Raw genomic sequence first — 18,199 nt, forward strand, 5'->3', positions numbered from 1 at the left:
GGGCGGTGATCGGAACCCGATCGGAACCCCCCCGTGTAGGCGATCGCAGCGAACCGCAGGTCAATTCAGACCTGCGGTTTGATGCGTTTCTGGGTTATTCGGATCTCTGGGGACCCGATAACCCGGAACAGGAGGGTAATCGGTGGTGTGATAATACACCACCAATCACCACCCTTAGATCCTAAGAGGTGATGGTGACATCACCTCTCAGGATTGCTCTCATTGGTCGGCTGGGCAGGCGGTTCATTTAAATTATCGCAGCTGCATCATGTCTCAGAGCCAGCACCCCCCATCTCAGAGCCCAGGATCCAGCACCCCATCGGTGCCCCAGCACCACCAGGAATTTAGGGAAAGGCTAGGGACAAGTTAGATTAGGCAGGGATATTTAGGGAAAGTTAGTTGGAAAAAAAAAAGAAGTTTTGGTTGCATCACCCTAAATTGGGTGTCTGGGGTCCACAGCACAGCTGTGGGACCCTAGACCCCCCCAGGGGTGCTTCAGCTTGCCCCCCTGCCCCACACAACTTTTTTGGGGTGCAGGCATTTTTTTTTTTTTTTGGGGGGGCGTACGCTGACTGTGGCCGGCACTCTTAGCGTCAGCCACTGTTAGCGCATCGCACACCCCACCGCTGATCAACTTCGGACGGTTGATCAGCGATTTTGAATTTTATTTTTATTTTTTCCCCCTTTTTTTAGTTAGTCTTTTTGAAGGCCAACCAGGAATCCAGATTTCCACAGTGGGCTTCACTGAATATGACTTTTTTTTGTCTTTTTTTCAGTGACCACTTTGTAAATCTAATGGCGGAGCAAACAAACCTGTACGCCCAACAGTTTGTTGCTCAAAAACCGGGTTCCTTTTTGGCTAGGCCCGGTGGCTGGACGTCGGTCAGTGAAGCCGAGATGAGGACATTTTGGGGCCTCGTGCTGCATATGGGCCTAGTCATGAAACCTAGTGTCAGGCATTACTGGAGTGGGGACGTCCTCTACCAGGTCCCACTTTACAGTACGGCCATGACACGCTCCTGGTTTGAGGCCATTCGGAAATGCCTGCATTATTCAGATAATGCAGCATGTCCCCCCCAAGGTGATCCTGCCTATGACCGCCTGTACAAAATCAGGCCAGTCATCGATCACTTTGGGGCCAAATTTGTACAGGCCTATGTACCTGGAAGGTAGGTCGCGGTTGATGAGTCTCTCATTGCGTTAAAGGGGAGACTCCTTTTCCGCCAGTATGTTCCCTCTAAGCGGGCGAGGTATGGCGTGAAGCTGTACAAACTTTGTGAGAGTACCTCAGGGTACACTTACAAGTTTTGTGTGTACGAGGGGCGAGATTCTCGTATTCAACCCCCAGAATGTCCCCCCACTCTGGGTGTTAGCGGGAAACTTGTGTGGGACCTTATGTACCCACTGCTAGATAAGGGATACCACCTGTACGTGGATAACTTTTATACTAGTATCCCCTTGTTCCAGTCCCTCGCCGCCAGATCCACGTCCGCTTGTGGGACCGTGCGGAAAAATCAATGCGGCCTTCCTACCTACCTCCTCCAGGAACCTATCCCCAGGGGTGAGACCCGTGCCCTTACCACTGGAAACCTGTTGCTGGTCAGATATAAGGACAAGAGGGATGTCCTTGTACTGTCCACAATTCATGGTAGCGGCATCACCCCTGTCCCTGTGCGAGGTACCGCAGCAACGGTCCTCAAGCCCTATTGTATCGTCGTCTACAATCGGTATATGGGAGGAGTTGATCTCTCTGATCAAGTCCTCAAGCCATATAACGCCATGCGCAAAACCCGGGCATGGTACAAAAAAGTTGCGGTCTACTTGGTACAACTCTTTTGTGCTTATAAAAATCAGGGGTTTGAGCAGCTCTCACCTGCCGAGGATTCCACTGGTATAGCGCGGACCAACTCCTTCACCCGAAGTAGGAGAAATATAAGTATGAAGAAAAAGGATTGATTTGGTCCAGCTTGTATTCGTGATAATCCAAAAGGCTTTATTCAATATTCGATAAAATCCAGGTATAAGAATGCAGGTCTACATGTTTCGGGCACAATGCAATCTCAGCCCTTACTCATGACAATTTCAAATACACTGCAAGGTGTTCTTATAGAGGGGAGGGAATGACTTCCTCACCTGAAGTAATCAGGCTGAGGGTCAACCACTCCCATCCACAAGTCTGCACATAATTAAAAACATTTTGGTGGGAGTGGTTGACCCTCAGCCTGATTACTTCAGGTGAGGAAGTCATTCCCTCCCCTCTATAAGAACACCTTGCAGTGTATTTGAAATTGTCATGAGTAAGGGCTGAGATTGCATTGTGCCCGAAACATGTAGACCTGCATTCTTATACCTGGATTTTATCGAATATTGAATAAAGCCTTTTGGATTATCACGAATACAAGCTGGACCAAATCAATCCTTTTTCTTCAACTCTTTTGTGCTGTCCCGGAGCGCTGGCAACACAGGGACATTCCTTCAGTTCTATGAGGCAGTCCTCAAGGCCCTGATATTTTCTGACCGGGAAAGAGCAGGCCGGAGTACCTCGGGAACTGTAGGCGCCCGGATTGTCCCTGGCCAACACTTTCCAGGTGTGGTCCCCCATACTGGAAAGAAGGGACGGACCCAAAAAAAGTGCAGAGTGTGTCACAGGAGGGGGATACGGAAGGACACCACTACTCAGTGTGACACGTGCCCCGATCATCCGGGCCTCTGCATTATTGGTTGCTTCAGGGAGTACCACACTTACATGGAGTACTAAATTTATATTCCAATTTAGCCACTGACAATCGGATAAAAAACTGGTTCTCAGACTTGAGACACTAAAACAAAAAAATATATTTTAAAAATATTATTTAGTAAAACTAAAATAAATAAAAAAGTAGACATATTAGGTATCGCCACGTCCGTAAGAATCTCCTCTATAAAAATACCCCCCCAACCCATCAGATGAACACGGTCAAAAAAATAAAATAAAAACGGTGCAAAAAAAAGGTTTTTTTTGTCACTTTACATCACAAAAATTGTGATGTAAGGCAGGCCCTCCCCTCTCTGTATGATGTGTAGAGCCAGGCTCCTCCACCCAGACCTACGCACCTTAAATATCGTGCAGCTCCTCCTCCACTCGACGCCTTCAGGCCTAGGAGGAAGGAAGGGAAGCTGAAACAGCTCCTGCCAGAGTCAGCAACGTGGTGAGCAGTCTGTGAAACAGAACTGGAGGGAAAAAGAATAGTTTGAGTACAGCAGCTTTATGTTGGGGCCCTGAGTATTAAGTGCAGTGTGTCTATGTAGGATGACGGTGAGACTCTTACCTTCATACTCAAAAATATAATTTCAGCTCTATGGCGTTTGTTGAGAGTGGCCTATTATATGTTGGATCGGATGGGAGTATAACAATGGGCAAGGCCTAAAATTATGTGCAACGCGCACTGCCTTTTTTTCTACTTAGACCTCCCTAGACAAAATTTCTGGGTGCCCCCGTGTCTTGTTACACCGCCTTACTTTGTAAAAGAATATTCATTTAAGCATCACCTATGGATGTGCAAGATAGTATTGTCACTGCATTGTAACACTTGGAAGAAAGTAAAAACCCCTCTTTATTGGGAATCCGTCACCAGGAAATCCACTGGTAAACCAATGCCCAATGCCTTGTAGGTCTAGATCATCTGAATGCAATGATACCGTTCCGTTAGTGATAGCATCAATCTGGAGAAAAAATACCTTTTTATCAGTATGCAAACAAGCAGTTAAATGCACTAAAGATGGTCCCAAGCCAATCGGTGCACCCTTTACTTCCTGCTTCCTCTGTCAGCCCTCCCTCTCTTTCTTGATTGACAGGGCCAGGTGAGATGATTATGCAGGTATGGAGGACAGCAGGGCCGGCTCCAGGTTCATGTGGGCCCTTGGGCAATAAATCCTAGTAGGCCCCCTTGAGGCATTTTTTTACATTTACATGTCCCCCTGTAGCTCCCACACGGTATAATGACCCCCAGTGTCCCCTATACAGTATAATGACCACTAGTGGCCCTTCACACAGTATAATGACCCCCCAATGCCCCCCACACACTGTATAATGACCCCCAGTGGCACCACACAGAGTATAATGACTCCACAGCGGCCCTCCATTCAGAATAACCCCCAGTCGCCCCCCATTCAGAATAATGACCCCCAGTAGCCCCCACACTGGGGGAATACTGTATGGAGGGGGCACTGGGGGTTATTATACTATATGGTGGTCACTGGGGGTCATTATATTGAATTGGGGCTCTGGGGGTTATTATACTGAATGGAGGGTCATTGGGGATCATTATACTAAATGGGGGACCAGTGATGGCCAGTTCGCTGTGTTTGCCCGCAAACACATGCGGGCTGCCATCTTAACTAACAAGTCTGGCGATGCACAGGTAAGCCCTTACCTGTGCCTGTGTGCGAGCTGTTCTGAAACAAATGCGGTCACCGGGAGCAGGCAGTTCCGAGAACAGCCGCCGAGGGCCTTCATCGGGCTGTTCTCGGAACTGCCTGCTCCCGGTGACCACATTTGTTTCAGACCGGCTCCCGGCACAGGCACAGGTAAGGACTTACCTGTGCATCGCCGGACTTGTGAGTTAAAATGGCAGCCCGCATGTGTTTGCGGGCGAACACGGCGAACTGGCCATCACTGTGGGGAACACTGGGGGTCATTATACTATGTAAAGGGCCCTCACAGTATAATGACCCCACAGTGGCCCTCCATTCAGAATAATGACCCCCAGTCGCCCCCACACTAGGGGTCATACTGTATGGAGGGGGCACTGGGGGTCATTATATTGAATGGGGGCTCTGGTGGTCATTATACTAAATGGAGGGTCAATGGGGATAATTATACTAAATGGGGGCACTGGCGGTCATTATATGGTGTAAGGGGCCCCTCACAGTGTAATGGCCCCCTCACATACCTATCATTGTTGGAGCGCAGGGGAGACAGCGGTCCTGTCATTCACTAACCGCAGCTCCCTGCGCTCCTTCTCTCCTGCAGCAGTGAAACACACGTCATGACGTCACCCCTGTGCCTGGCCTGGAGGAGAGAAGGAGATGTGCTGTGATGTAGCTAGAACTGACTTGGCCCCACAGCAAATTTTAGTAAGCCCCCCCCCCCCTCAGTGGGTTCATATCACATTTTTCCTATCAGTTTGATGTATACAAATGTGCAGCACTCCATGGTTTTGTATCCTGCAGAGTCCAGTAAAAAAAAATGCATACGTTAACGTACATGTTTTTTTACAATGGAACTGCATGGTGAACAGACGCCACTTTACGGCATCAGTCTGAGGCATTGTTAACGTATACATTTTTGGTATGCATTAAATGGATGGTACAAATAGGATGTGAACCCAGCCCTAGTGTCAGAATAAGCACCAGTAACCATCGGAGCAGCGTGGCGGAGAGGGGAGGCCACCATGTACTGACAGAGCGCACAACCTGGTCCTGGTGGTCAGGGGTGAGGTATTTGTTTCCCAAGGATGATTTATCTATTGGGAAATACAGTGCACAGTATAATACACTAGAATCTATATACTCAAAAGATATTAGCCCTACCCTGGAATAATAATACAATTAGGGGGTCATTTATTATATAGAAATACGTCTATGTTAGGCATATTTCTGACACAGATTGTGGCGCTAAGGTCCTTAGCACCGCAATCTGTATATTTTCCCGCTCATGCCAGGTCTAAAAAAAGTGGTGTGGGCAGGGAAGGGGATACAGTTATGGCCATACAGGGAGTGCAGAATTATTAGGCAAGTTGTATTTTTGAGGATTAATTTTATTATTGAACAACAACCATGTTCTCAATGAACCCAAAAAACTCATTAATATCAAAGCTGAATATTTTTGGAAGTAGTTTTTAGTTTGTTTTTAGTTTTAGCTATTTTAGGGGGATATCTGTGTGTGCAGGTGACTATTACTGTGCATAATTATTAGGCAACTTAACAAAAAACAAATATATACCCATTTCAATTATTCATTTTTACCAGTGAAACCAATATAACATCTCAACATTCACAAATATACATTTCTGACATTCAAAAACAAAACAAAACAAATCAGTGACCAATATAGCCACCTTTCTTTGCAAGGACACTCAAAAGCCTGCCATCCATGGATTCTGTCAGTGTTTTGATCTGTTCACCATCAACATTGCGTGCAGCAGCAACCACAGCCTCCCAGACACTGTTCAGAGAGGTGTACTGTTTTCCCTCCTTGTAAATCTCACATTTGATGATGGACCACAGGTTCTCAATGGGGTTCAGATCAGGTGAACAAGGAGGCCATGTCATTAGATTTTCTTCTTTTATACCCTTTCTTGCCAGCCACGCTGTGGAGTACTTGGACGCGTGTGATGGAGCATTGTCCTGCATGAAAATCATGTTTTTCTTGAAGGATGCAGACTTCTTCCTGTACCACTGCTTGAAGAAGGTGTCTTCCAGAAACTGGCAGTAGGACTGGGAGTTGAGCTTGACTCCATCCTCAACCCGAAAAGGCCCCACGAGCTCATCTTTGATGATACCAGCCCAAACCAGTACTCCACCTCCACCTTGCTGGCGTCTGAGTCGGACTGGAGCTCTCTGCCCTTTACCAATCCAGCCACGGGCCCATCCATCTGGCCCATCAAGACTCACTCTCATTTCATCAGTCCATAAAACCTTAGAAAAATCAGTCTTGAGATATTTCTTGGCCCAGTCTTGACGTTTCAGCTTGTGTGTCTTGTTCAGTGGTGGTCGTCTTTCAGCCTTTCTTACCTTGGCCATGTCTCTGAGTATTGCACACCTTGTGCTTTTGGGCACTCCAGTGATGTTGCAGCTCTGAAATATGGCCAAACTGGTGGCAAGTGGCATCTTGGCAGCTGCACGCTTGACTTTTCTCAGTTCATGGGCAGTTATTTTGCGCCTTGGTTTTTCCACACGCTTCTTGCGACCCTGTTGACTATTTTGAATGAAACGCTTGATTGTTCGATGATCACGCTTCAGAAGCTTTGCAATTTTAAGAGTGCTGCATTCCTCTGCAAGATATCTCACTATTTTTGACTTTTCTGAGCCTGTCAAGTCCTTCTTTTGACCCATTTTGCCAAAGGAAAGGAAGTTGCCTAATAATTATGCACACCTAATATAGGGTGTTGATGTCATTAGACCACACCCCTTCTCATTACAGAGATGCACATCACCTAATATGCTTAATTGGTAGTAGGCTTTCGAGCCTATACAGCTTGGAGTAAGACAACATGCATAAAGAGGATGATGTGGTCAAAATACTAATTTGCCTAATAATTCTGCACGCAGTGTACAGCTATTGGATAACACCGCCATACAATGATAAAACTACCATAAAGTGACCGGATAAAAGGGTATAAGTGGGCACAGTACAGGGAATGACTAGGGGCACTGTACAGGGTGTGGTAAGAGGGCACAATGCAGGGTGAAGGGCACAGTACTGGGTGGGGGGTACAGTACAGGGTGGGGGGCACAGTCACATGACCCTGTGACGTTAGAAGGTCCTTATGGTGAATGCGGACACAGCAAGTAGGTGGAAGGGGCTCTGAGGGGGATTCATACAAGAAGTACTGGCAGGAGGTCTGTGCAGGGCAGCAATAGGAGATAGGAGGGTGGAACAGGAGCTCTGGATACATGAGGGAGGAAAGGTGACAGCAGGGGCTCCATGAGCATTAAATAGGACAGGATATGGGGGGGACAGGTGTCATGGAGGCAAACTGCTTAATGAAACAGTAAAACAACTAAATAGAATGAAGCAGCATCCAGCAGCAGATCGAAGAGTCCCCCCCCTCCTGTCCCACAGAGAAGAGACAGTCACAGTGCAGACTCACTGACAACCTGTGTTCACACCTCTGCTTCAGCCCTTCACAGTGCAGACTCACTGACAACCTGTGTTCACACTTCTGCTCCAGCCCTTCACAGTGCAGACTCACTGAAAACCTGTGTTAGCACTTCTGCTCCAGCCCTTCACAGTGCAGACTCACTGACAACCTGTGTTCACACTTCTGCACCAGCCCTGCGGTCTCTCTCCTCAGGCAGCATGTCCTGTGTAGAGGGGGCGTGTCTGAGTCTCTGCAGCAGCCGGCCTCATGTGACTCAGAGGGCTCACCAAAGGGGTACTGCGTAAGTGAAATGACAGCAAGGAGAGCTTCCATCTGTATTGATGGAAGTGCTCATAGCAGCTCAGTGGGCCCCCCCCAGGAGCATTGGGCCCCGGCACTTGCCCGGGTTTGCCGGGTTATGACGCCGACCCTGGAGGACAGAAAGGAAAAAAGAGAATCTTATTTTGAAAAGATCCAAAATTTCCCAATTTGCTCATTTGTAAATCAGGCGAAAATTTACATTTTGTTTTCCTTAATGCCAAAATTCAAGACATGAATTTTATTAGAAGTCTTGGTGTGCTTCCAAGAGGGGGATAGGTAGTTGGTACCCTCCACAAAGCTCTGAATATGGTTTGTCCAAATTAGCCCACCAAAGATTTTTGAACATAGGACACCCTTCCCAGGTCCTCTTGTCTATTTTTTTTTATGCCAGGAGATTATACATAATCTACATACATGTATATAATATTGTGCCCAAATAGATAGAACTACATTTAATACAAAACATTTTTGAAAATGATTTTTAATTAGCCATCTTAAATTTCTCAATATTCTATTGATCATATGTGACATGGGATGGATTCCCATTGAGTCATTACCTTTGTTAAACCCAGTCTATATTCTTCTTTTTGCACTTGACAAGTAGGAAAGAGAACAGGTGGATATGTCAGTGGTTTTATTCACATTCTGCAGATGACAAACCCACCTGTGCCACTTTTAAGACATTCTTATTAAAAACCTGTTAAGTGCTAACCGATGGTGGTAACTCACAAACTGAATGAACAACTTACATGAGCTTCTAATGTGTTCAGCACAAATTTACAGAAGTCTATAACTATAAGAAAGAACAAATGTCTTAGCGCTCATATGCATGGAATCCAAGATTTCATGAAATTGCATGAGAAAATTATTGTGGAAGGCTTCATATTACTTCATGGGCATTCTTCATATTATGAATATATCCTACTCAAGGAAGAATACACTCTTTGACAAAAAAATGAAAAATAAAAACCACCCAGAAAGTTGGATTGCTGCAAACCTCAACATGCAGTTATGTCTCAGATATGTAAGTGATTACAAGTGTTGTCTGATTAGACACTGGGGTCTTATTTATGAACTATGGTAAACCCGTTTTCTGATCTAAAAAAGTTGCAGATGGAAGTTTTGCAACATTTTGGTCTCTACTTCAATTCTGCTTCAAGTTCGATTTTCAAGACGAAAATTAGACCGGGATTATGACACATTTACTATATGTGACTTTTCAAAATGTCTCAAAAATGGTGCATCTCACGCCTGGCAAACCCCTTATCTACTACACCTAAATGTGTAAATCACGTCTGGCAAACCCCTTATCTACTACACCTAAATGTGTAAATCACATAAAACTCACTCCACATATATTATTAAGGTGCACAAGTTCATAAATTTAGCAAAGCGAAGTGAAATGACAGCAAGTGAATGGGTCCGCATCCGTTATGCGGAATGCACACGGCTGGTGACAGGTGTATTGCGGGACCACCGCATGGGCTCGGAGCCCTTACGTTCGTGTGAATGAGCCCTTACATGTTTAATGAGCTTCTGGGTCTTGCCACAAGAGGGCGTAAAAAAGTGCCTTCCCTCTGCCCTATAAAAAAAAGTCTCAGGGGACGCATCTGCCTCAACTGCTGGTGTGATCACCTGTGGAGCCATATCATACTACAGTCAGTCAACCCTAACACTATCAGCTTACCAATATGTGCAAGACATCCCGTGGCCTTATGTGTTGCCTTTCATGGCACGGCTTACAAATGGCATTTTTTAGCAAGATAATGGTCATCCCCACACAACAAGGGTTTCCCAGGAATGTGTCCACTAGAATGTAAAACTTCCTTGGCCTGCACGGTCACCAGATATATCTCCAATCGAGCCTTTATGGGACCAACTAGGACACCAGCTTCAGTAACCTACGAGTGTGGAGGATCTACATGCCCAGCTGTAACATCTGTGGACAAATGTGCCGCAGGATACTAAAACCTATATGCCTCCATGTTTAAAGTAGAACTCCCGGCAAAATGTTTATTCTCTGACCTGCTAGAAAGCGATGTCATGTGACCAACTCTCTGATCTCCAACTGACACAGGACAGGAAGTCAGTTACTTCTCTATTCATTCCTATGAGACTGAGAGTGAGGCTCCCATAGGAATACTTAGAGAAACAGAGTTTTTTTCCACACATAAAATGCTGTGACAGTTGGGCAGTCTGCTGGTCACATGTGTGAAGCAGAAGGGAGGGGATAACTCACAAATACAGTCACTGTTGAGAAGAACAGACAGGGCCGGCGTTAGGGGGGAGGCAAACTGGGCAATTGCCCAGGGTCCCCATTGTCTAAGGGGCCCCCTGCTTCAGTGCTGCTGTTCAGCTGAACGTCCGAGAAAGCACTCAGGCGGACAGCTGAACAGCTGCACTTTACAATGCAGTGTATGATCCCTTCCCTCACATATAAGAGAAATCATTGCCCTAGTGCTGACAGGACCTGCCATAATGTCAGATACAGGAGGCAGAGCTCAGCAGAGAAGAGAGGATGAAGGACCTGTGATGATCTCACCATCATGTGACCAGAACAGGAGGCAGAGCTCAGCAGTGCAGTAAAGTAGTGAAGAAGACCAGTGATGCTGGTGAAGTATGGATTCAATGTAAGTGCCAGGGAAATGCTGGGAGTTGTAGTCCTCTCCTCTTATACCCCCTGTTATGTAATATCAGAGTACATTACAAGAGGAGGTATGAGGAGAGGACTACAACTCCCAGCATGTCCAGTTTGTTATGTAATATCAGAGTACATTACAAGAGGAGGTATAAGAGGAGAGGACTACAACTCTCAGCATGTCCATGCCATTATTATATAATATCGGGGTACATTACAACACTGTGGATATGCTGGAAGTTATATACCTCTTCTTATAATGTCCCCCTTTAATATTACATAACTGTTTGGACATGCTGGGAGTTGTAGTCTTATTTTATACATCCTCTTGTAATGTACTCTGATATTACATAATAACAGCTTGGACATGCTGGGATTTGTAGCCCCATTCTCTTATACGTCCCCCTGTAATGTGCTCTGATATTAATTAATAATGGCTTAGAAATGCTAGGAGTTATAGTCCTCTCCTGTTATACCTTCTGCAGTAATTAATGATGAGCGGCAGGGGCAATATTCAAATTCGCAATATTTCGCGAATATGTGGTAGAATATTCATCATATATTCACGAATGATCGTATTCAAAATTAAATCTGCAATGTAAAAATCGCGTAATGCGAAATGGGTAAAAAATGAATATAGTGCTATAGAATATAGTGCTATGTATTCGTTTTTAGAATATTCGTCATTTTTTTCCATCTGAACACGATTCCTCCCTGCTTAAGTTGCTTGTGGGCCAATGACTTATTGGCCCCCAAGCAACTTAAGCAGGGAGGAATCCTGACTTCAGATGCAAAAAAATGACGTACCGGATTTTTCGCTTTATAAGACGCACCTGATGATAAGACGCACCTAGGTTTTTGAGGAGGAAAATAAGAAAAAAATATTTTGAACCAAAAGGTGTGCTTTTGGTAGCTTTTGAAGTTATGAGGGGTCTGTGGATGACACACTGTTATGGGGGGATCTGTGGATGATGCACTGTTATGGAGGGATCTGTGGATGACGCACTGTTATGGGGGGATCTGTGGATGACACTGATGGGGGATCTGTGGATGACACTGATGGGGGATCTGTGGATGACACTGATGGGGGATCTGTGGATGACACTGATGGGGGATCTGTGGATGACACTGATGGGGGATCTGTGGATGACACTGATGGGGGGATCTGTGGATGACACTGATGGGTGGGATCTGTGGATGACACTGATGGGGAGGATCTGTGGATGACACTGATGGGGGGATCTGTGAATGACAGAGGGGGGATCTGTGAATGACAGAGGGGGGATCTGTGCATTACACTGAGGGGGGATCTGTGCATGACACTTATGGGGCTCTGTGGATGACACTTATGTCATCCACAGATCCCCATAAGTGTCATCTACAGATCTCCCATCAGATGCATCAGTGTGGAGGGAGGAGGCGGGGCCCAGTGTAGTGACTCTACTCTAATACACCGGGCCCCGCAACTGTTAAACATTCAATCTGATAGTATATGCTCTGTACGGGCGGCTCTTACTATAGTACTGTAAGTATAGCGCAGACCGGCATCTCCATCGGTCATGCGCCACCTGCCGCAGCTCCCTCTGTCATGCGCCGTCTGCTCCAGCTCCCTCTGTCATGCGCCGCCTGCCCCAGCTCCCTCTGTCATGCGCCGCCTGCCTGCTTATCTCACTTTATGAATGAGCAGGCAGGCGGTGCATGACAGAGGGAGCTGGGGCAGGCGGCGCATGACAGAGGGAGCTGGAGCAGACGGCGCATGAGGAAGGAGGTGCGGCAAGCGGCGCATGACCGATGGAGATGCCGGTCTGCGCTATACTTACGGTACTATAGTAAGAGCCGCCCGTACAGAGCATATACTATCAGATTGAATGTTTAACAGTTACGGGGCCCGGTGTATTAGAGTAGAGTCACTGCACCGGGCCCCGCCTCCTCCCTCCACACTGTCACTGATACTTCGCTGGCCGCGCTGTGCAGCATAGCGGCCAGCGAAGTATTCGCTTTATAAGACGCACGGCCATTTTCCCCCCACTTTTGGGGGGGAAAAAGTGCGTCTTATAAAGCGAAAAATACGGTATATTCTAAAAAATGAATATATAGCAGTATATTGAATATAGTGCTATTTATTTGTTTTTTAGAATATTCGTAATTTTTTTCCATCTGAAGTCTTGATTCCTCCCTGCTTAAGTTGCTTGTGGACCAATGACTCATTGGCCCACAAGCAAGAAGCAGGGAGGAATCATGTGTTCAGATGGAATTTTTTTTTGCAATATTCATAATTCGAATATTCACGCTCATCACTAGCAGTAATGTGCTATGAATTAAGGCCGGGACGATGGATAGGGGAGGGTAGTCCAAGTGGTACCTTGGAACCGAACCCGAGTTTGGGAAATGTTTTTTTACAGTAGAAATTGAAATTATGCGAAGTCTCGTGAGACTTGGCAAAGTAATAACTTCGGCTCATAGGAGCCAATGCATTCTAATACTGTATGGAGCGCTCGGTCTGTACAGTATTCAAACGAAGTATTATACGAATCAACTTCGGATTTTTCATCCGAAGTCGATTCGCTCATTCCTAGTTATTACATATACTCACCCCTAGGTGGTGCTGGCACCACTTACATATATATAGTCTGGGGTATGCTAATGAGAGGAGATTTAGTTGGTTGAGCAAGAGAAAGCAGGAGAGTAGAAGAAAGGAAGTTAATGGAGGAGCAGAACAGGCCTAGTCCGCCATGTAGCTACTATTTTAGCCCCTTGGCTCTGACCAGGCTAAGGGGGTATAGAGATCAGTATTACAGCAGCACAGCACAGACCAGTGAGTTTATGTCTGGATATAGAGAAAGTCTAGTGGAGGTTAGAGCTAAATTAGCCAATAGACTTCACAAGCAAAAGTCACCAGGAGGAACCTAAAAGTACTTGGACACAACCGGATGATTAGCGTGCAGAATTATCCTTTACCACATGCCTGGACCGTAATTCTTCAGTGAGCATCCTTTCCAAAGAATGGAGCAGAAGACTGATGCCTGCGATTAGGGAGCCGCTCTGTGGATCGCTACTGACCAGTAAGAGTGATTTTATTCAGTACCTGAGTGCTAGAGAATTGACTTAGCGCATACTTATACAAGAAAGAGCCTTTTTCTTGCCTGTTATATTAAAAGTCTTAGGAAAACTCCTTAACTGACAACTGTCCAGCCTGTTACAAGGATCACAGCTAAACCAATATCTGAGTCACTTCTTTATGCCATATAAATGAACTGCACAGACTACCTGGAGATAAGTGATTTAAGTAAAAGTAAAACTGTTTTACTCCAACCGACTCCTCATCTTTTCCACCACCAACCTTTGCACCTAATGGTGCTGGCGTCACGAACAACCGGGGTCCCAGTTTCAAAAGCACCCCAAGCACCTATATCATCGAGGGCACCTCAACTACCACCTGGCTGGTGATCCCTGTACTAGAGAGTGCCCCAGAGGATTTAGTGCTGTCTTCCCCATCACTGCACGCCGGCCCAGGGAGCTACAAAAATCGTGAGTACGACTACTACCCCCATCAGCCCACCGTGCGCTCACAGATGTGAGCCTGCAGTCTGGTTCGCTGCAAATACAACCAGATCCATTCACAACGGATGCAGATGGGTGTATTTTCAGTAACGAAAGCGTTTTTGCTGAACCCTGCCGGATCCAGCAAAAATGCTAGTGTGAAAGTAACCTAGGCCTCAAGCCTGAGGCATTAGAACTTTGCAAGAAACCACAATGACATCAATGCAACCTTCTGCTCTGGTTCTCGCATGATTACGTCATCACGTGAGACCCAGAGCAGGAGTGGTGATGTCATTGGGGCCGCATGCATTGAGGCTCAGCAACACAAGCCACAGATAAAACAGGGTGTCACGCCTTGTCCTGTGAATGTGCGGAGATCTGACAAGCTGGCTGCACATGTCTGACTCTTCTCTTTGTTTTGCTTTGGGTTTGAGCTGGATCCACCTTCCCTCAGGTGTACTGGGTTGATTGTTAGCGAGGCTATTTATTCCTCCTTCTCCCAGTGGCCTGTGCGGGTTATAGTTCATTCCTGTGGCCTTTGGATGTGTTGTGGATCGTCTGCTCCAGCTCAGCTCAAGATAAGTCCTCTCTGTTTCTTCCCCTGGTGTCTTTTATCTAGGCCTCTAGGGAGACGCTTGCTTCCTCCTGTTTGAAGAAGCAGGTTGCCTCGTCCTCTTTCCCTACTGCTCAGGGTTTTCCCAGGGTATATAGACTTAGGCACGAGGGCATGTGCATATCCACCATAAGGGTATGCACATGTGCACAGCAGTATAGGGAAAGCCTTAGGGATCGCTAGGAGGTGACCCTTTTCTCCCTAGCTTTTGGGCCTAGTAAATTGTTCTGGTTGTTTTCCCTGTGTTTGGTTATTTCCCTGCTTACCTACCTACCGTAACAGGGAGGCAGTTTTTTTTTTTTTTTATACTAAATGTCCACACTGCTGGGGGCTCCAAGAATGGGGGGAAGGAGATCATTATATATACTTGGCACCACTGGTAAGATATGGAGGAGCATTTTATACTGGCGCTACAGGGGAACATTTTTATATAATATATATATATATATATATATATATACAGTTGCAAGAAAAAGTATGTGAACCCTTTGGAATGATATGGATTTCTGCACAAATTGGTCATAAAATGTGATCTGATCTTCATCTAAGTCACAACAATAGACAATTACAGTCTGCTTAAACTAATAACACACAAAGAGTTAAATGTTACCATGTTTTTATTGAACACACCATGTAAACATTCACAGTGCAGGTGGAAAAAGTATGTGAACCCGTAGACTAATGACATCTCCAAGAGCTAATTGGAGTGAGGTGTCAGCCAACTGGAGTCCAATAAATGAGATGAGATTGGAGGTGTTGATTACAGCTGCCCTGCCCTATAAAAAACACACACCAGTTCTGAGTTTGCTTTTCACAAGAAGCAATGTCTGATGTGAATGATGCCTAGCACAAAAGAACTCTCAGAAGACCTACGATTAAGAATTGTTGACTTGCATAAAGCTGGAAAGGGTTATAAAAGTATCTCCAAAAGCCTTGCTGTTCATCAGTCCACAGTAAGACAAATTGGAGAAAGTTCAGCACTGCTGCTACTCTCCCTAGGAGTGGCCGTCCTGTAAAGATGACTGCAAGAGCACAGCGCAGACTGCTCAATGAGGTGAAGAAGAATCCTAGAGTGTCAGCTAAAGACTTACAAAAGTCTCTGGCATATGCTAACATCCCTGTTAGCGAATCTACGATACGTAAAGCACTAAACAAGAATGGATTTCATGGGAGGATACCACAGAGGAAGCCACTGCTTTGTAAAAAAAACATTGCTGCATGTTTACAGTTTGCACAAGAGCACCTGGGTGTTCCACAGCAGTACTGGCATAATATTCTGTGGACAGATGAAACCAAAGTTGAGTTGTTTGGAAGAAACACACAACACTATGTGTGGAAAAAAAGAGGCACAGCATACCAACATCAAAACCTCATCCTAGCTGTGAAGTATGGTGGTGGGGGCATCATGGTTTGGGGCTGCTTTGCTGCGTCAGGGCCTGGACGGATTGCTATCATCGAAGGAAAAATTAATTCCCAAGTTTATCAAGACATTTTGCAGGAGAACTTAAGGCCATCTGTCCACCAGCTGAAGCTTAACAGAAGATGGGTGTTGCAACAGGACAAAGTTCCAAAGCATAGAAGTAAATCAACAACAGAATGGCTTAAACAGAAGAAAATACGCCTTCTGGAGTGGCCCAGTCAGAGTCCTGACCTCAACCTGATTGAGATGCTGTGTTATGACCTCAAGAAAGCGATTCACACCAGACATCCCAAGAATATTGCTGAACTGAAACAGTTCTGTAAAGAGGAATGGTCAAGAATTACTCCTGACCATTGTGCACATCTGATCTGCAACTACAGGAAACGTTTGGTTGAAGTTATTGCTGACAAAGGAGGTTCAACCAGTTATTAAATCCAAGGGTTCACATACTTTTCCCACCTGCATGAATGTTTACATGGTGTGTTCAATAAAAACATGGTAACATTTAATTCTTTGTGTGTTATTAGTTTAAGAAGACTGTGATTGTCTATCGTTGTGACTTAGATGAAGATCAGATAACATTTTATGACCAATTTGTGCAGAAATCCATATCATTCCAAAGGGTTCACATACTTTTTCTTGCAACTGTATATATGTACTCGCACTATGGGGGAGAGCATTATATATTGGAACTAGTGGGGGGCACTACTACAGGGGGACATTAGAGCCACTGGGAGCATTATGGTTATATTATTACTACTAAAGTACTGTAGGGGCGTTATTATTATTTGACGAAATATAGAGGGCATTGTAACTAAGGGGTGTTATCTTGGGGAGTATTATCACTATTGGGGGCACCATTACTAATGAGGGCAGTCTGGGTGTATAGTATAGTGCTTGTGGACATGGGGGGAGCACAACAGGCACAGTATTGGGGGTAGCTTCAAGAAGTTCTCCGGGTTTTTTCATATTGATGACCTATCCTTAGGATAAGTAATCAACAATAAATTGGATGGGGTCTGACACCCGGCAGTCATGAAGATCAGCTGTTTTAGGAGACGGCGTGCGCTCTGCGCACGTGCAGTCTCCCTTCTATCTTCCTGCTCTGCTGCAGTATGTCTATGGGACAGCAGCAGTGAACAGCACGCTCCATCTCCTCAAACAGCTGATCGGCGTGGATGTCGGAATTCGGACTGTGTTTTTAGCATATTATTACAAGATGTGGGCACCCTCTTGATTTTGCCCAGGGCCACTTTTTGTCTAAAACTGGCCCTGACTACAGATTACATCATGTACCTTTCTAGCAGATCAGAAAATAAACTTTTTGTCAGGAGCTCTTCTTTACCTGTATCTCACCTTGTAGTCAGGGCAGTGATGGGAACAGTAATCACTTACATATATCTTCATTACATTCACACATACAAAGTTTCACTGGATTCCAACAACTTCTTCTTTGTAAGTTTTTTTTTGTCAGAGTATATAATGCCAATCAGCACATGCCAAGCACCAAACAACAAAACAAGGAGTGCCTCTGAGTCTATAAAAAAAATCATATCATGTAATATATTTCCTTAGAGAAATTACATGACAGAAAGAATAATACAATTTTACCTTTACCAGCTCTACATTTGCACTGCGACCAATGAACACATTTAAAGGGGTTTTCTAGGAGTACAATATTGATGACCTATTCTCAGGATAGGTTGCAACTAGTGTTGGGCGAGCATGCTCGGCCGAACACTATTTTGACTCGAGCATCGCGATGCTCAGCACATTGTGGTGTTCGGCCTAACACCGCGTGTGCTCGAGCGCGATGCTCGAGT

The sequence above is a fragment of the Bufo bufo genome, chromosome 4 (assembly GCF_905171765.1).
Source record: "Bufo bufo chromosome 4, aBufBuf1.1, whole genome shotgun sequence".
Classification (NCBI taxonomy): Eukaryota; Metazoa; Chordata; class Amphibia; order Anura; family Bufonidae; genus Bufo; species Bufo bufo.